The sequence below is a fragment of the Lygodium microphyllum genome, chromosome 18 (genome assembly GCF_053477565.2).
Source record: "Lygodium microphyllum isolate KBCC chromosome 18, Lygodium_microphyllum_v1.1.10, whole genome shotgun sequence".
In the NCBI taxonomy this organism is placed as follows: domain Eukaryota; kingdom Viridiplantae; phylum Streptophyta; class Polypodiopsida; order Schizaeales; family Lygodiaceae; genus Lygodium; species Lygodium microphyllum.
Genome location: NC_141152.1, coordinates 109855767 through 109871838, shown reverse-complemented (window position 1 = coordinate 109871838; position 16072 = coordinate 109855767).

The window sequence follows — 16072 nt, the reverse complement described above, 5'->3', positions numbered from 1 at the left end:
CCAACTCGTCTGGCATTGGGCTTTTCCTCACTCGAAATATACATGGCAGACATTTATTAGTTAAACACCCATCATGAGATACATTTTAGGAATGTAAAATTTGAGCTTTTCATAAAGTGCATGGAATTGGAATTTGGAATAGGGATAGGGAGCTTACCGGCAGTGACTCACTGACTACTCACCCTTATACAATGGATTTCTTAATGAATTCTTGGCTCAGCCCATTCACAAGAAGCCAAACAGGTTATGGGTAAGGAAAAATATAATCTCAATGAAGCTTTAGCATGAATAAAATCCATTTCAATGCCATAAGATCAAATGGGAACGAGTGAGATTAATATTCAGCATGCATCCAATGTTTGGGACTCCTATTACCTACTTGGACTCATGCATCCTTTCAAACAAGTGGATAGGATTCAACAAGAGGCTTAATGGAAGAGAATGAGAGCCAAGAATCGGTTACCTTGTGTTGTTTGATGAAGATTGCAGCCACTAATGCCACTTCAGTCCTTCATGAGAGCTCCAATTTGATCCCGCATGCTCCATAGCTCCATAATGGTTGTGCTCCGTAAAGAAGAGATGAATTCAAGCCTGGGGGAGAAGGATTCGTCCATGGGGAAAGGGCATTGCTTGCATAGACTGATCAAGAGAAGGATTCCTTCCAAATGGGCACTCCATAGCTCCATAATGGTTGTGCTCCGTAATGGTTGTGCTCCATAGCTCCATAATGGGCACTCCGCATGCTCCATAGCTCCATAATGGTTGTGCTCCGTAAAGAAGAGATGAATTCAAGCCTGGGGGAGAAGGATTCGTCCATGGGGAAAGGGCATTGCTTGCATAGACTGATCAAGAGAAGGATTCCTTCCAAATGGGCACTCCATAATGCCTTCTTGCTTCCAAGAAGCCTTCAAATCTTGAGAATGAACTCCAATGTGGTTGTAGCTTGGAGATAGGATGGCTCAGGACCTTTCCATGAAGAGCTCTTGCTGAAATTGAAGCTCTACTTCTATAGCCATGGTTGCTCACAAGTGCATGTCTTCAAATCTTGCTTCTAATCTTCTTCCCGTGCTTCTTGGTGGCCCAAATCTTGAGCTAGGCTTGAAGAGGGAACCCCCAGGACTAAGGAAAGACCAAAATCTTCAAGATTCTTGAGCTTGATGCCAAGCTTTCATGGCTACCATGGATTGCACATGATCAGGGTTTCTGAGGTGGAAGAGAAGTCCAAGAAGCTGAGAAAGGAGGCTTCATTCTTGCCCAAGGGACCTGCAAGAGGTTGGAAGTGAGAGCCAAGAAGAAGAGGAGGCCTAGGGTGCTGTCAATCTGGCCAGGAAGCAGCCTACGTTTTGCACCGAATTTTACGGGGCTGCTCCTGGAGGGTTGGAGATGGTCACCACAGCCTAAACACTACTTGGTTGGTTGCTCTTGAGCTCCAGAAATGCAAGAAAGAAGGTGACACTCCATGAAAGAGAAGGGAGCAAGATTTGGGTCTGATTACCTCCATGGAAGCTTGCAAGAAGCTTGAGAAATGAGGAGAGAGAAGACCCTCCCTGAAAAGTAACCCCAACTAGACTTTCTTCTAACTCCTGTGACCACGGTTACTAAGAGTTTACATTCAAAATGGGCCAAAAATGACCCATGAGCTGCCAAAGTCGGTCTTTCTTCCTCCAAAATTGGTCCAAGCTGCCATTAATGCTCATGCCTATAGTCCTTGTGGTCCAGAAATCTTTGGGAACTCCCCTATTTCTCCCTGTACCTATGTACCTGTGACTCTCAAAATTCCATGTGACTAGAAAGTTGTAACTGGGTAAAATGAGGGACTAACTGGGACCAAGAACCTAGGCTCTGATACCAATTGTCAAGGAGAGGGACTGGGAGAGAGAAAGAAGAGAGAGAAGACTGTAGAGAAGAAGAAGAGCAGAAGAGAAAAAGACAGTTATGAGGAGAGAGAAAGACTAGAAATAGAGGGAGAAAGACTAGAAGAGAGGGAGGGAAGACATGGAAGCTTGGAGAGCAAGGTGAAGGAGAAAGAAGACTTGTATAATTATTTGATAATGAAAAATTAAGTCTCTCTCACCTTATATACTAGCCAATGTAGCTAGTATTTTCCCGTTATTAAATCCCCCTCTCTTACAGCTGTAGTTTTCGAGAAACGAATCAGGAGTACATGTCTCATGATGAAAGGTGGATGCATAGAAGGGATGGGGCATATGATATGTAGCATATCTTTTGTATATTTATTATTTAGATGTACTGGTTCGATTTCCATTAGTTGATGCTTATAGAGCTTGAAATGTGATTTGCATATTCTTTGGATATATACAAGTATGGCTAAATGCTTATCTTTTCATTCAAGGGTAGCCAATGGCTAGAATGGTGTCATTATGGACGAGATGCCCAAAAGAACTATAACTTAAAAAGATGCCTAAGAGAATAACAAGTTTAGTTGGGTGGTCAAGTTGACCAAAAAGCCCAGATGGCTAAGAATTTTTTACTTGAGTGGTCATATTGACTAGAAGCCCCTATAATGAGTGGTTTTAAAAGTTGAACTAGATGTTGAGATATCGAGCTCCACTCGTGATATGCCAGGGTGACCGTTGTGCATTTATGTCACCGCCTTGTTAGTTACAGATGCGGTTGGTACACCGCCCATGAATAATAGCTAGATGAAAGCTATCCTTATGTACTCTAGTTTGTGGCTCAGTTAGTATGCCACCTTAGCTAGTTGAGTTTGGTTTGAGACCCATATATAGGGTTCTTCTATTTCTATGTACTAGAGTTCTTTTGGCTTACACAACTAAGAAGAGAAAAACTGTTTTTCAGCCTCCACGTGTGTGTGTATTCCCCCATTGTGCAAGCAAGAAAGCTACAAGTGAGACTCCTTCCTTCTCTCCCACAATCTTGATATGGTATCAGAGCCTTGTTCGTGGTAAGGAGCTCAAGAAAGCAAGCCAAGTTCGTGGTGTTCTGGTAAGAGGACTAGTGTTGCTTTCATTTTTTTGTTTTGGGAGCAAGTCTCTGCAGGTAGCACAGCCGAAAAGTGCAAGAGTGCATTGTCTCAGATTGAGACGCTCTTCGTGGTGTAGCAAGAGGGCAGTATATGTTGTGGGCAAGGGCTTTAGCCCTTGGTTGCTCTGTTTTTTTGATTTGAGGCCATTTCGGGGCCTGTTTTGGAGGCGGAAGTTTTCTGCACGCACTTAAGAAAAGGCCCTGTTTTATGCTGTGCGACCACCGTTCTACAGGTCGATGAAAAGTTACCGTAGAAATTGCATCGTATGCCTGTGTGCAGAGACATTGGGAGTTACAGAATCATCCCTGTTGCCTGTTGATGCAAAATCGTTACTAGGAAGTGACTGTGTGGTCAAATACCACTTTCGTCAGTTTTGCAGATTTGCCCTTGTGAGGCTGAAGCTGTGTTTTTTACAGTGGCAGAATTTTTTGTAGTGTTATGTAATGGCGTCTGATTCTCTTTCAGATTGTCACTGAAAAGCTTGACAAGAACAACTTCCAAGCATGGAAGTTTAGAATGACGAATTTCCTTATGGGAAAAGGATATTGGGAATTTGTTGCAGGAAATGAAGAAGAACCAGTTCTTCCTGATGTTCCCAATCAACAGCAAATGTAGGCATTTAAAGGATGGCATGAGAGAGCCAGGAAAGTTATGTACTGGCTGTCTATCAGTATTTCAGACTTTATGATTGTGTATATTCAGAATGCAATTACGCCAAAGGAGGCATGGGATACTTTGTCAAAAATGTATAGCACAAATACGCAAGCCAGGAAAATGCAGCTCAAGCAAGAGTTGCATAATGTGCAAAGAGAAAGTATGAGCATCAATGGCTACCACATGAAAGTGAAGAAGATTGCAGATGCACTTGCTTCCATTGGGTCGCCAGTGGAAGATGATGATTTAGTTTCTGTGACCTTGAATGGTCTAGGAAAGGATTATGCACAGTTCCGAATATCCATTTCCGTCCGTGAGAGATTTCCTGATTTTGAGGAGTTGATTGCTCTTTTAATTTCTGAGGAGCAGACAAATGGTGGTGCATCTTCTTCAGGAGGAACTTCAAAAGAAACTGTATTCTACTCAAATGCTGGAAGAGGCAGAGGCAGAGGTAGAGGAGGCCGATCTGGAGGCCGTGGTAGAAATCAGAATATGCAGCAAACTTAAGAAAACCAGTCCTATGGAGGAGGACATGGTAGCTCTAGAGACAGGGGGAGCCAAAGAGGTCGTGGTGGATGGCAAAGAGGCCAAAATGCAAACAACCATGTTGAATGCTACTACTGTGGTAAAATGGGTCATATGGCTAAAGACTGCTATAAAAAGCAGAATGACATCATGAATGAAAAATTGCAATAAGGGAATTATGCATCTTCTAGTAGACAGGGTGATGATAGAAATGAGCATTTGTTTATGGTGCAGCACATGAATAATTCTGTGACAAGTGCAGAAGAAAGCAACAAAGTGTGGTATGTTGACTCAGGTGCGTCAAACCACATGACAGGTCATGCAGAATGGATGCATGATGCAAGGAAAATGGAAAAACCAGGATTTGTGGAGACTGGTGATGATACTACACATCCTATTGTGCAGATTGGAAAAATTCATTTGTCTATGCAGGATGGGAAAAAGAAATACCTATCGGATGTATTTCATGTCCCGAATATCACCAAGAACCTGGTTTTTGTTGGTCAAATGGTTGAGAAGGGCTTGCAGGTTAGATTTAATCCTCATGGATGCTTTGTTGAGGATATGAAAAATAAAGGTCGCTTGATAGCAAAAGGAAAGAAGAAGGGCAGAATGTTTACGTTGGATGCAGATATGCCTGAATTGAGTGCAGCAATGTTTGCACATGGGACCGGTGTAGTTGCAGATATTGATATCTGGCATAAATGCATTGGTCATGTTAATGTACAACGACTTAAATCAATGCAAGCCCAAAATATTATTGCAGGATTGCCTAAATTCAAGGTTGTAGAAATGCATAAGATTAGTGAAGCCTGTCAGTTTGGAAAACAGGCAAGGAAACCATTTTCTAGACATGTTCAAGAGAGTAAGAAGCCATTGGAATTAATCCACTTTGATGTGTGGACTACTAAAGTTGCATCTCTTGGAGGCTGTCATTATTTTGTCACTTTTATTGATGACTATAGCAGAAAAGTTTGGGTGTATTTTATGAAAAAGAAAAGTGAAGTTTTTGGGTATTTCAAAACTCTTAAAGCTATGGTTGAAAAAGAAACAGGCCTGCAAATAAAATGCCTAAGGTCAGATGTGTTGAGATATCGAGCTCCACTCGTGATACGCCAGGGTGACCGTTGTGTATTTATGTCACCGACGTGTCGGTTGCAGATGCGGTTGGTACACCGCCCATGAATAATAGCTACATGATAGCTATCCTTATCTATTCTAGTTCGTGGCTCAGTTAGTATGCCACCTTAGTTAGTTGAGTTTGGTTTGAGACCCATATAGAGGGTTCTTCTATTTTCTTTGTACTAGAGTTCTTTTGGCTTACACAACTAAGAAGAGGAAAACTGTTTTCAGCCTCCACCCTTGTGAGTCTTCCCCCATTGTGCAAGCAAGAAAGCTTCAAGCGAGACTCCTTCCTTCTCTCCCACAATCTTGACATGGTATCAGAGCCTTGTTCGTGGTAAGGAGCTCAAGAAAGCAAGCCAAGCTCGCGGTGGTCTGGTAAGAGGAGCAGTGTTGCTTTCTACAGGTCGGTGAAAAGTTACTGTAGAAATTGCATCGTATGCTTGTGCGCAGAGACATTGGGAGTTTCAGAATCATCCTTGGTTCCTGTTTATGCAAAATCGTCACTAGGAAGTGACTGTGTGGTCAAATACCACTTTCGCCAGTTTTGCAGATTTGCCCTTGTGAGGGTGAAGCTGTGTTTTTTGCAGTGACAGAATTTCTTGCAGTATTCTGTAATGGCGTCTGATTCTCTTTCACAGATTGTCACTGAAAAGCTTGACAAGAACAACTTCCAGGCATGGAAGTTTAGAATGACGAATTTCCTTATGGGAAAAGGATATTGGGAATTTGTTGCAGGAAATGAAGAAGAACCAGTTCTTCCTGATGTTCCCAATCAACAACAAATGCAGGCATTTAAAACATGGCATGAGAGAGCCAGGAAAGTTATGTATTGGCTGTCTATCAGTATTTCAGACTCTATGATTGTGCATATTCAGGATGCAAGTACGCCAAAGGAGGCATGGGATACTTTGTCAAAAATGTATAGCACAAATACGCAAGCCAGGAAAATGCAGCTCAAGCAAGAGTTGCATAATGTGCAAAGAGAAAGTATGAGCATCAACGACTACCACATGAAGGTGAAGAAGATTGCAGATGCACTTGCTTCCATTGGGTCGCCAGTGGAAGATGATGATTTAGTTTCCGTGACCTTGAATGGTCTAGGAAAGGATTATGCACAGTTTCGGACATCCATTTCAGTTCGTGAAAGATTTCCTGATTTTGAGGAGTTGATTGCTCTTCTAATTTCTGAGGAACAGAGAAATGGTGGTGCATCTTCTTCAGGAGGAACTTCAAAAGAAGCTGTCTTCTACTCAAATGCTGGAAGAGGTAGAGGCAGAGGTAGAGGAGGCCGATTTGGAGGCCGTGGCAGAAATCAGAATATGCAGCAAACTCAAGAAAACCAGTCCTATGGAGGAGGACGTGGTAACTCTAGAGGCAGGGGGAGCCAAAGAGGTCGTGGTGGATGGCAAAGAGGTCAAAATGCAAACAGTAATGTTGAATGCTACTACTGTGGCAAAATGGGTCATATGGCTAAAGACTGCTATAAAAAGCAGAATGACATCATGAATGGAAAACTGCAACAAGGGAATTATGCATCTTCTAGTAGACAGGGTGATGACAGAAATGAGCATTTGTTCATGGTGCAGCACATGAACAATTCTGTGACAAGTGCAGAAGAAAGCAATGATGTATGGTATGTTGGCTCGCGGTGGTCTGGTAAGAGGAGCAGTGTTGCTTTCATTCTCTGCACGCACTCAGGAAACGTCCCAGTTTTATGCTGTGCAGCCACTGTTCTACAGGTCGGTGAAAAGTTACTGTAGAAATTGCATCGTATGCTTGTGCGCAGAGACATTGGGAGTTTCAGAATCATCCTTGGTTCCTGTTTATGCAAAATCGTCACTAGGAAGTGACTGTGTGGTCAAATACCACTTTCGCCAGTTTTGCAGATTTGCCCTTGTGAGGGTGAAGCTGTGTTTTTTGCAGTGACAGAATTTCTTGCAGTATTCTGTAATGGCGTCTGATTCTCTTTCACAGATTGTCACTGAAAAGCTTGACAAGAACAACTTCCAGGCATGGAAGTTTAGAATGACGAATTTCCTTATGGGAAAAGGATATTGGGAATTTGTTGCAGGAAATGAAGAAGAACCAGTTCTTCCTGATGTTCCCAATCAACAACAAATGCAGGCATTTAAAACATGGCATGAGAGAGCCAGGAAAGTTATGTATTGGCTGTCTATCAGTATTTCAGACTCTATGATTGTGCATATTCAGGATGCAAGTACGCCAAAGGAGGCATGGGATACTTTGTCAAAAATGTATAGCACAAATACGCAAGCCAGGAAAATGCAGCTCAAGCAAGAGTTGCATAATGTGCAAAGAGAAAGTATGAGCATCAACGACTACCACATGAAGGTGAAGAAGATTGCAGATGCACTTGCTTCCATTGGGTCGCCAGTGGAAGATGATGATTTAGTTTCCGTGACCTTGAATGGTCTAGGAAAGGATTATGCACAGTTTCGGACATCCATTTCAGTTCGTGAAAGATTTCCTGATTTTGAGGAGTTGATTGCTCTTCTAATTTCTGAGGAACAGAGAAATGGTGGTGCATCTTCTTCAGGAGGAACTTCAAAAGAAGCTGTCTTCTACTCAAATGCTGGAAGAGGTAGAGGCAGAGGTAGAGGAGGCCGATTTGGAGGCCGTGGCAGAAATCAGAATATGCAGCAAACTCAAGAAAACCAGTCCTATGGAGGAGGACGTGGTAACTCTAGAGGCAGGGGGAGCCAAAGAGGTCGTGGTGGATGGCAAAGAGGTCAAAATGCAAACAGTAATGTTGAATGCTACTACTGTGGCAAAATGGGTCATATGGCTAAAGACTGCTATAAAAAGCAGAATGACATCATGAATGGAAAACTGCAACAAGGGAATTATGCATCTTCTAGTAGACAGGGTGATGACAGAAATGAGCATTTGTTCATGGTGCAGCACATGAACAATTCTGTGACAAGTGCAGAAGAAAGCAATGATGTATGGTATGTTGGCTCGCGGTGGTCTGGTAAGAGGAGCAGTGTTGCTTTCATTCTCTGCACGCACTCAGGAAACGTCCCAGTTTTATGCTGTGCAGCCACTGTTCTACAGGTCGGTGAAAAGTTACTGTAGAAATTGCATCGTATGCTTGTGCGCAGAGACATTGGGAGTTTCAGAATCATCCTTGGTTCCTGTTTATGCAAAATCGTCACTAGGAAGTGACTGTGTGGTCAAATACCACTTTCGCCAGTTTTGCAGATTTGCCCTTGTGAGGGTGAAGCTGTGTTTTTTGCAGTGACAGAATTTCTTGCAGTATTCTGTAATGGCGTCTGATTCTCTTTCACAGATTGTCACTGAAAAGCTTGACAAGAACAACTTCCAGGCATGGAAGTTTAGAATGACGAATTTCCTTATGGGAAAAGGATATTGGGAATTTGTTGCAGGAAATGAAGAAGAACCAGTTCTTCCTGATGTTCCCAATCAACAACAAATGCAGGCATTTAAAACATGGCATGAGAGAGCCAGGAAAGTTATGTATTGGCTGTCTATCAGTATTTCAGACTCTATGATTGTGCATATTCAGGATGCAAGTACGCCAAAGGAGGCATGGGATACTTTGTCAAAAATGTATAGCACAAATACGCAAGCCAGGAAAATGCAGCTCAAGCAAGAGTTGCATAATGTGCAAAGAGAAAGTATGAGCATCAACGACTACCACATGAAGGTGAAGAAGATTGCAGATGCACTTGCTTCCATTGGGTCGCCAGTGGAAGATGATGATTTAGTTTCCGTGACCTTGAATGGTCTAGGAAAGGATTATGCACAGTTTCGGACATCCATTTCAGTTCGTGAAAGATTTCCTGATTTTGAGGAGTTGATTGCTCTTCTAATTTCTGAGGAACAGAGAAATGGTGGTGCATCTTCTTCAGGAGGAACTTCAAAAGAAGCTGTCTTCTACTCAAATGCTGGAAGAGGTAGAGGCAGAGGTAGAGGAGGCCGATTTGGAGGCCGTGGCAGAAATCAGAATATGCAGCAAACTCAAGAAAACCAGTCCTATGGAGGAGGACGTGGTAACTCTAGAGGCAGGGGGAGCCAAAGAGGTCGTGGTGGATGGCAAAGAGGTCAAAATGCAAACAGTAATGTTGAATGCTACTACTGTGGCAAAATGGGTCATATGGCTAAAGACTGCTATAAAAAGCAGAATGACATCATGAATGGAAAACTGCAACAAGGGAATTATGCATCTTCTAGTAGACAGGGTGATGACAGAAATGAGCATTTGTTCATGGTGCAGCACATGAACAATTCTGTGACAAGTGCAGAAGAAAGCAATGATGTATGGTATGTTGGCTCGCGGTGGTCTGGTAAGAGGAGCAGTGTTGCTTTCATTCTCTGCACGCACTCAGGAAACGTCCCAGTTTTATGCTGTGCAGCCACTGTTCTACAGGTCGGTGAAAAGTTACTGTAGAAATTGCATCGTATGCTTGTGCGCAGAGACATTGGGAGTTTCAGAATCATCCTTGGTTCCTGTTTATGCAAAATCGTCACTAGGAAGTGACTGTGTGGTCAAATACCACTTTCGCCAGTTTTGCAGATTTGCCCTTGTGAGGGTGAAGCTGTGTTTTTTGCAGTGACAGAATTTCTTGCAGTATTCTGTAATGGCGTCTGATTCTCTTTCACAGATTGTCACTGAAAAGCTTGACAAGAACAACTTCCAGGCATGGAAGTTTAGAATGACGAATTTCCTTATGGGAAAAGGATATTGGGAATTTGTTGCAGGAAATGAAGAAGAACCAGTTCTTCCTGATGTTCCCAATCAACAACAAATGCAGGCATTTAAAACATGGCATGAGAGAGCCAGGAAAGTTATGTATTGGCTGTCTATCAGTATTTCAGACTCTATGATTGTGCATATTCAGGATGCAAGTACGCCAAAGGAGGCATGGGATACTTTGTCAAAAATGTATAGCACAAATACGCAAGCCAGGAAAATGCAGCTCAAGCAAGAGTTGCATAATGTGCAAAGAGAAAGTATGAGCATCAACGACTACCACATGAAGGTGAAGAAGATTGCAGATGCACTTGCTTCCATTGGGTCGCCAGTGGAAGATGATGATTTAGTTTCCGTGACCTTGAATGGTCTAGGAAAGGATTATGCACAGTTTCGGACATCCATTTCAGTTCGTGAAAGATTTCCTGATTTTGAGGAGTTGATTGCTCTTCTAATTTCTGAGGAACAGAGAAATGGTGGTGCATCTTCTTCAGGAGGAACTTCAAAAGAAGCTGTCTTCTACTCAAATGCTGGAAGAGGTAGAGGCAGAGGTAGAGGAGGCCGATTTGGAGGCCGTGGCAGAAATCAGAATATGCAGCAAACTCAAGAAAACCAGTCCTATGGAGGAGGACGTGGTAACTCTAGAGGCAGGGGGAGCCAAAGAGGTCGTGGTGGATGGCAAAGAGGTCAAAATGCAAACAGTAATGTTGAATGCTACTACTGTGGCAAAATGGGTCATATGGCTAAAGACTGCTATAAAAAGCAGAATGACATCATGAATGGAAAACTGCAACAAGGGAATTATGCATCTTCTAGTAGACAGGGTGATGACAGAAATGAGCATTTGTTCATGGTGCAGCACATGAACAATTCTGTGACAAGTGCAGAAGAAAGCAATGATGTATGGTATGTTGGCTCGCGGTGGTCTGGTAAGAGGAGCAGTGTTGCTTTCATTCTCTGCACGCACTCAGGAAACGTCCCAGTTTTATGCTGTGCAGCCACTGTTCTACAGGTCGGTGAAAAGTTACTGTAGAAATTGCATCGTATGCTTGTGCGCAGAGACATTGGGAGTTTCAGAATCATCCTTGGTTCCTGTTTATGCAAAATCGTCACTAGGAAGTGACTGTGTGGTCAAATACCACTTTCGCCAGTTTTGCAGATTTGCCCTTGTGAGGGTGAAGCTGTGTTTTTTGCAGTGACAGAATTTCTTGCAGTATTCTGTAATGGCGTCTGATTCTCTTTCACAGATTGTCACTGAAAAGCTTGACAAGAACAACTTCCAGGCATGGAAGTTTAGAATGACGAATTTCCTTATGGGAAAAGGATATTGGGAATTTGTTGCAGGAAATGAAGAAGAACCAGTTCTTCCTGATGTTCCCAATCAACAACAAATGCAGGCATTTAAAACATGGCATGAGAGAGCCAGGAAAGTTATGTATTGGCTGTCTATCAGTATTTCAGACTCTATGATTGTGCATATTCAGGATGCAAGTACGCCAAAGGAGGCATGGGATACTTTGTCAAAAATGTATAGCACAAATACGCAAGCCAGGAAAATGCAGCTCAAGCAAGAGTTGCATAATGTGCAAAGAGAAAGTATGAGCATCAACGACTACCACATGAAGGTGAAGAAGATTGCAGATGCACTTGCTTCCATTGGGTCGCCAGTGGAAGATGATGATTTAGTTTCCGTGACCTTGAATGGTCTAGGAAAGGATTATGCACAGTTTCGGACATCCATTTCAGTTCGTGAAAGATTTCCTGATTTTGAGGAGTTGATTGCTCTTCTAATTTCTGAGGAACAGAGAAATGGTGGTGCATCTTCTTCAGGAGGAACTTCAAAAGAAGCTGTCTTCTACTCAAATGCTGGAAGAGGTAGAGGCAGAGGTAGAGGAGGCCGATTTGGAGGCCGTGGCAGAAATCAGAATATGCAGCAAACTCAAGAAAACCAGTCCTATGGAGGAGGACGTGGTAACTCTAGAGGCAGGGGGAGCCAAAGAGGTCGTGGTGGATGGCAAAGAGGTCAAAATGCAAACAGTAATGTTGAATGCTACTACTGTGGCAAAATGGGTCATATGGCTAAAGACTGCTATAAAAAGCAGAATGACATCATGAATGGAAAACTGCAACAAGGGAATTATGCATCTTCTAGTAGACAGGGTGATGACAGAAATGAGCATTTGTTCATGGTGCAGCACATGAACAATTCTGTGACAAGTGCAGAAGAAAGCAATGATGTATGGTATGTTGGCTCGCGGTGGTCTGGTAAGAGGAGCAGTGTTGCTTTCATTCTCTGCACGCACTCAGGAAACGTCCCAGTTTTATGCTGTGCAGCCACTGTTCTACAGGTCGGTGAAAAGTTACTGTAGAAATTGCATCGTATGCTTGTGCGCAGAGACATTGGGAGTTTCAGAATCATCCTTGGTTCCTGTTTATGCAAAATCGTCACTAGGAAGTGACTGTGTGGTCAAATACCACTTTCGCCAGTTTTGCAGATTTGCCCTTGTGAGGGTGAAGCTGTGTTTTTTGCAGTGACAGAATTTCTTGCAGTATTCTGTAATGGCGTCTGATTCTCTTTCACAGATTGTCACTGAAAAGCTTGACAAGAACAACTTCCAGGCATGGAAGTTTAGAATGACGAATTTCCTTATGGGAAAAGGATATTGGGAATTTGTTGCAGGAAATGAAGAAGAACCAGTTCTTCCTGATGTTCCCAATCAACAACAAATGCAGGCATTTAAAACATGGCATGAGAGAGCCAGGAAAGTTATGTATTGGCTGTCTATCAGTATTTCAGACTCTATGATTGTGCATATTCAGGATGCAAGTACGCCAAAGGAGGCATGGGATACTTTGTCAAAAATGTATAGCACAAATACGCAAGCCAGGAAAATGCAGCTCAAGCAAGAGTTGCATAATGTGCAAAGAGAAAGTATGAGCATCAACGACTACCACATGAAGGTGAAGAAGATTGCAGATGCACTTGCTTCCATTGGGTCGCCAGTGGAAGATGATGATTTAGTTTCCGTGACCTTGAATGGTCTAGGAAAGGATTATGCACAGTTTCGGACATCCATTTCAGTTCGTGAAAGATTTCCTGATTTTGAGGAGTTGATTGCTCTTCTAATTTCTGAGGAACAGAGAAATGGTGGTGCATCTTCTTCAGGAGGAACTTCAAAAGAAGCTGTCTTCTACTCAAATGCTGGAAGAGGTAGAGGCAGAGGTAGAGGAGGCCGATTTGGAGGCCGTGGCAGAAATCAGAATATGCAGCAAACTCAAGAAAACCAGTCCTATGGAGGAGGACGTGGTAACTCTAGAGGCAGGGGGAGCCAAAGAGGTCGTGGTGGATGGCAAAGAGGTCAAAATGCAAACAGTAATGTTGAATGCTACTACTGTGGCAAAATGGGTCATATGGCTAAAGACTGCTATAAAAAGCAGAATGACATCATGAATGGAAAACTGCAACAAGGGAATTATGCATCTTCTAGTAGACAGGGTGATGACAGAAATGAGCATTTGTTCATGGTGCAGCACATGAACAATTCTGTGACAAGTGCAGAAGAAAGCAATGATGTATGGTATGTTGGCTCGCGGTGGTCTGGTAAGAGGAGCAGTGTTGCTTTCATTCTCTGCACGCACTCAGGAAACGTCCCAGTTTTATGCTGTGCAGCCACTGTTCTACAGGTCGGTGAAAAGTTACTGTAGAAATTGCATCGTATGCTTGTGCGCAGAGACATTGGGAGTTTCAGAATCATCCTTGGTTCCTGTTTATGCAAAATCGTCACTAGGAAGTGACTGTGTGGTCAAATACCACTTTCGCCAGTTTTGCAGATTTGCCCTTGTGAGGGTGAAGCTGTGTTTTTTGCAGTGACAGAATTTCTTGCAGTATTCTGTAATGGCGTCTGATTCTCTTTCACAGATTGTCACTGAAAAGCTTGACAAGAACAACTTCCAGGCATGGAAGTTTAGAATGACGAATTTCCTTATGGGAAAAGGATATTGGGAATTTGTTGCAGGAAATGAAGAAGAACCAGTTCTTCCTGATGTTCCCAATCAACAACAAATGCAGGCATTTAAAACATGGCATGAGAGAGCCAGGAAAGTTATGTATTGGCTGTCTATCAGTATTTCAGACTCTATGATTGTGCATATTCAGGATGCAAGTACGCCAAAGGAGGCATGGGATACTTTGTCAAAAATGTATAGCACAAATACGCAAGCCAGGAAAATGCAGCTCAAGCAAGAGTTGCATAATGTGCAAAGAGAAAGTATGAGCATCAACGACTACCACATGAAGGTGAAGAAGATTGCAGATGCACTTGCTTCCATTGGGTCGCCAGTGGAAGATGATGATTTAGTTTCCGTGACCTTGAATGGTCTAGGAAAGGATTATGCACAGTTTCGGACATCCATTTCAGTTCGTGAAAGATTTCCTGATTTTGAGGAGTTGATTGCTCTTCTAATTTCTGAGGAACAGAGAAATGGTGGTGCATCTTCTTCAGGAGGAACTTCAAAAGAAGCTGTCTTCTACTCAAATGCTGGAAGAGGTAGAGGCAGAGGTAGAGGAGGCCGATTTGGAGGCCGTGGCAGAAATCAGAATATGCAGCAAACTCAAGAAAACCAGTCCTATGGAGGAGGACGTGGTAACTCTAGAGGCAGGGGGAGCCAAAGAGGTCGTGGTGGATGGCAAAGAGGTCAAAATGCAAACAGTAATGTTGAATGCTACTACTGTGGCAAAATGGGTCATATGGCTAAAGACTGCTATAAAAAGCAGAATGACATCATGAATGGAAAACTGCAACAAGGGAATTATGCATCTTCTAGTAGACAGGGTGATGACAGAAATGAGCATTTGTTCATGGTGCAGCACATGAACAATTCTGTGACAAGTGCAGAAGAAAGCAATGATGTATGGTATGTTGGCTCGCGGTGGTCTGGTAAGAGGAGCAGTGTTGCTTTCATTCTCTGCACGCACTCAGGAAACGTCCCAGTTTTATGCTGTGCAGCCACTGTTCTACAGGTCGGTGAAAAGTTACTGTAGAAATTGCATCGTATGCTTGTGCGCAGAGACATTGGGAGTTTCAGAATCATCCTTGGTTCCTGTTTATGCAAAATCGTCACTAGGAAGTGACTGTGTGGTCAAATACCACTTTCGCCAGTTTTGCAGATTTGCCCTTGTGAGGGTGAAGCTGTGTTTTTTGCAGTGACAGAATTTCTTGCAGTATTCTGTAATGGCGTCTGATTCTCTTTCACAGATTGTCACTGAAAAGCTTGACAAGAACAACTTCCAGGCATGGAAGTTTAGAATGACGAATTTCCTTATGGGAAAAGGATATTGGGAATTTGTTGCAGGAAATGAAGAAGAACCAGTTCTTCCTGATGTTCCCAATCAACAACAAATGCAGGCATTTAAAACATGGCATGAGAGAGCCAGGAAAGTTATGTATTGGCTGTCTATCAGTATTTCAGACTCTATGATTGTGCATATTCAGGATGCAAGTACGCCAAAGGAGGCATGGGATACTTTGTCAAAAATGTATAGCACAAATACGCAAGCCAGGAAAATGCAGCTCAAGCAAGAGTTGCATAATGTGCAAAGAGAAAGTATGAGCATCAACGACTACCACATGAAGGTGAAGAAGATTGCAGATGCACTTGCTTCCATTGGGTCGCCAGTGGAAGATGATGATTTAGTTTCCGTGACCTTGAATGGTCTAGGAAAGGATTATGCACAGTTTCGGACATCCATTTCAGTTCGTGAAAGATTTCCTGATTTTGAGGAGTTGATTGCTCTTCTAATTTCTGAGGAACAGAGAAATGGTGGTGCATCTTCTTCAGGAGGAACTTCAAAAGAAGCTGTCTTCTACTCAAATGCTGGAAGAGGTAGAGGCAGAGGTAGAGGAGGCCGATTTGGAGGCCGTGGCAGAAATCAGAATATGCAGCAAACTCAAGAAAACCAGTCCTATGGAGGAGGACGTGGTAACTCTAGAGGCAGGGGGAGCCAAAGAGGTCGTGGTGGATGGCAA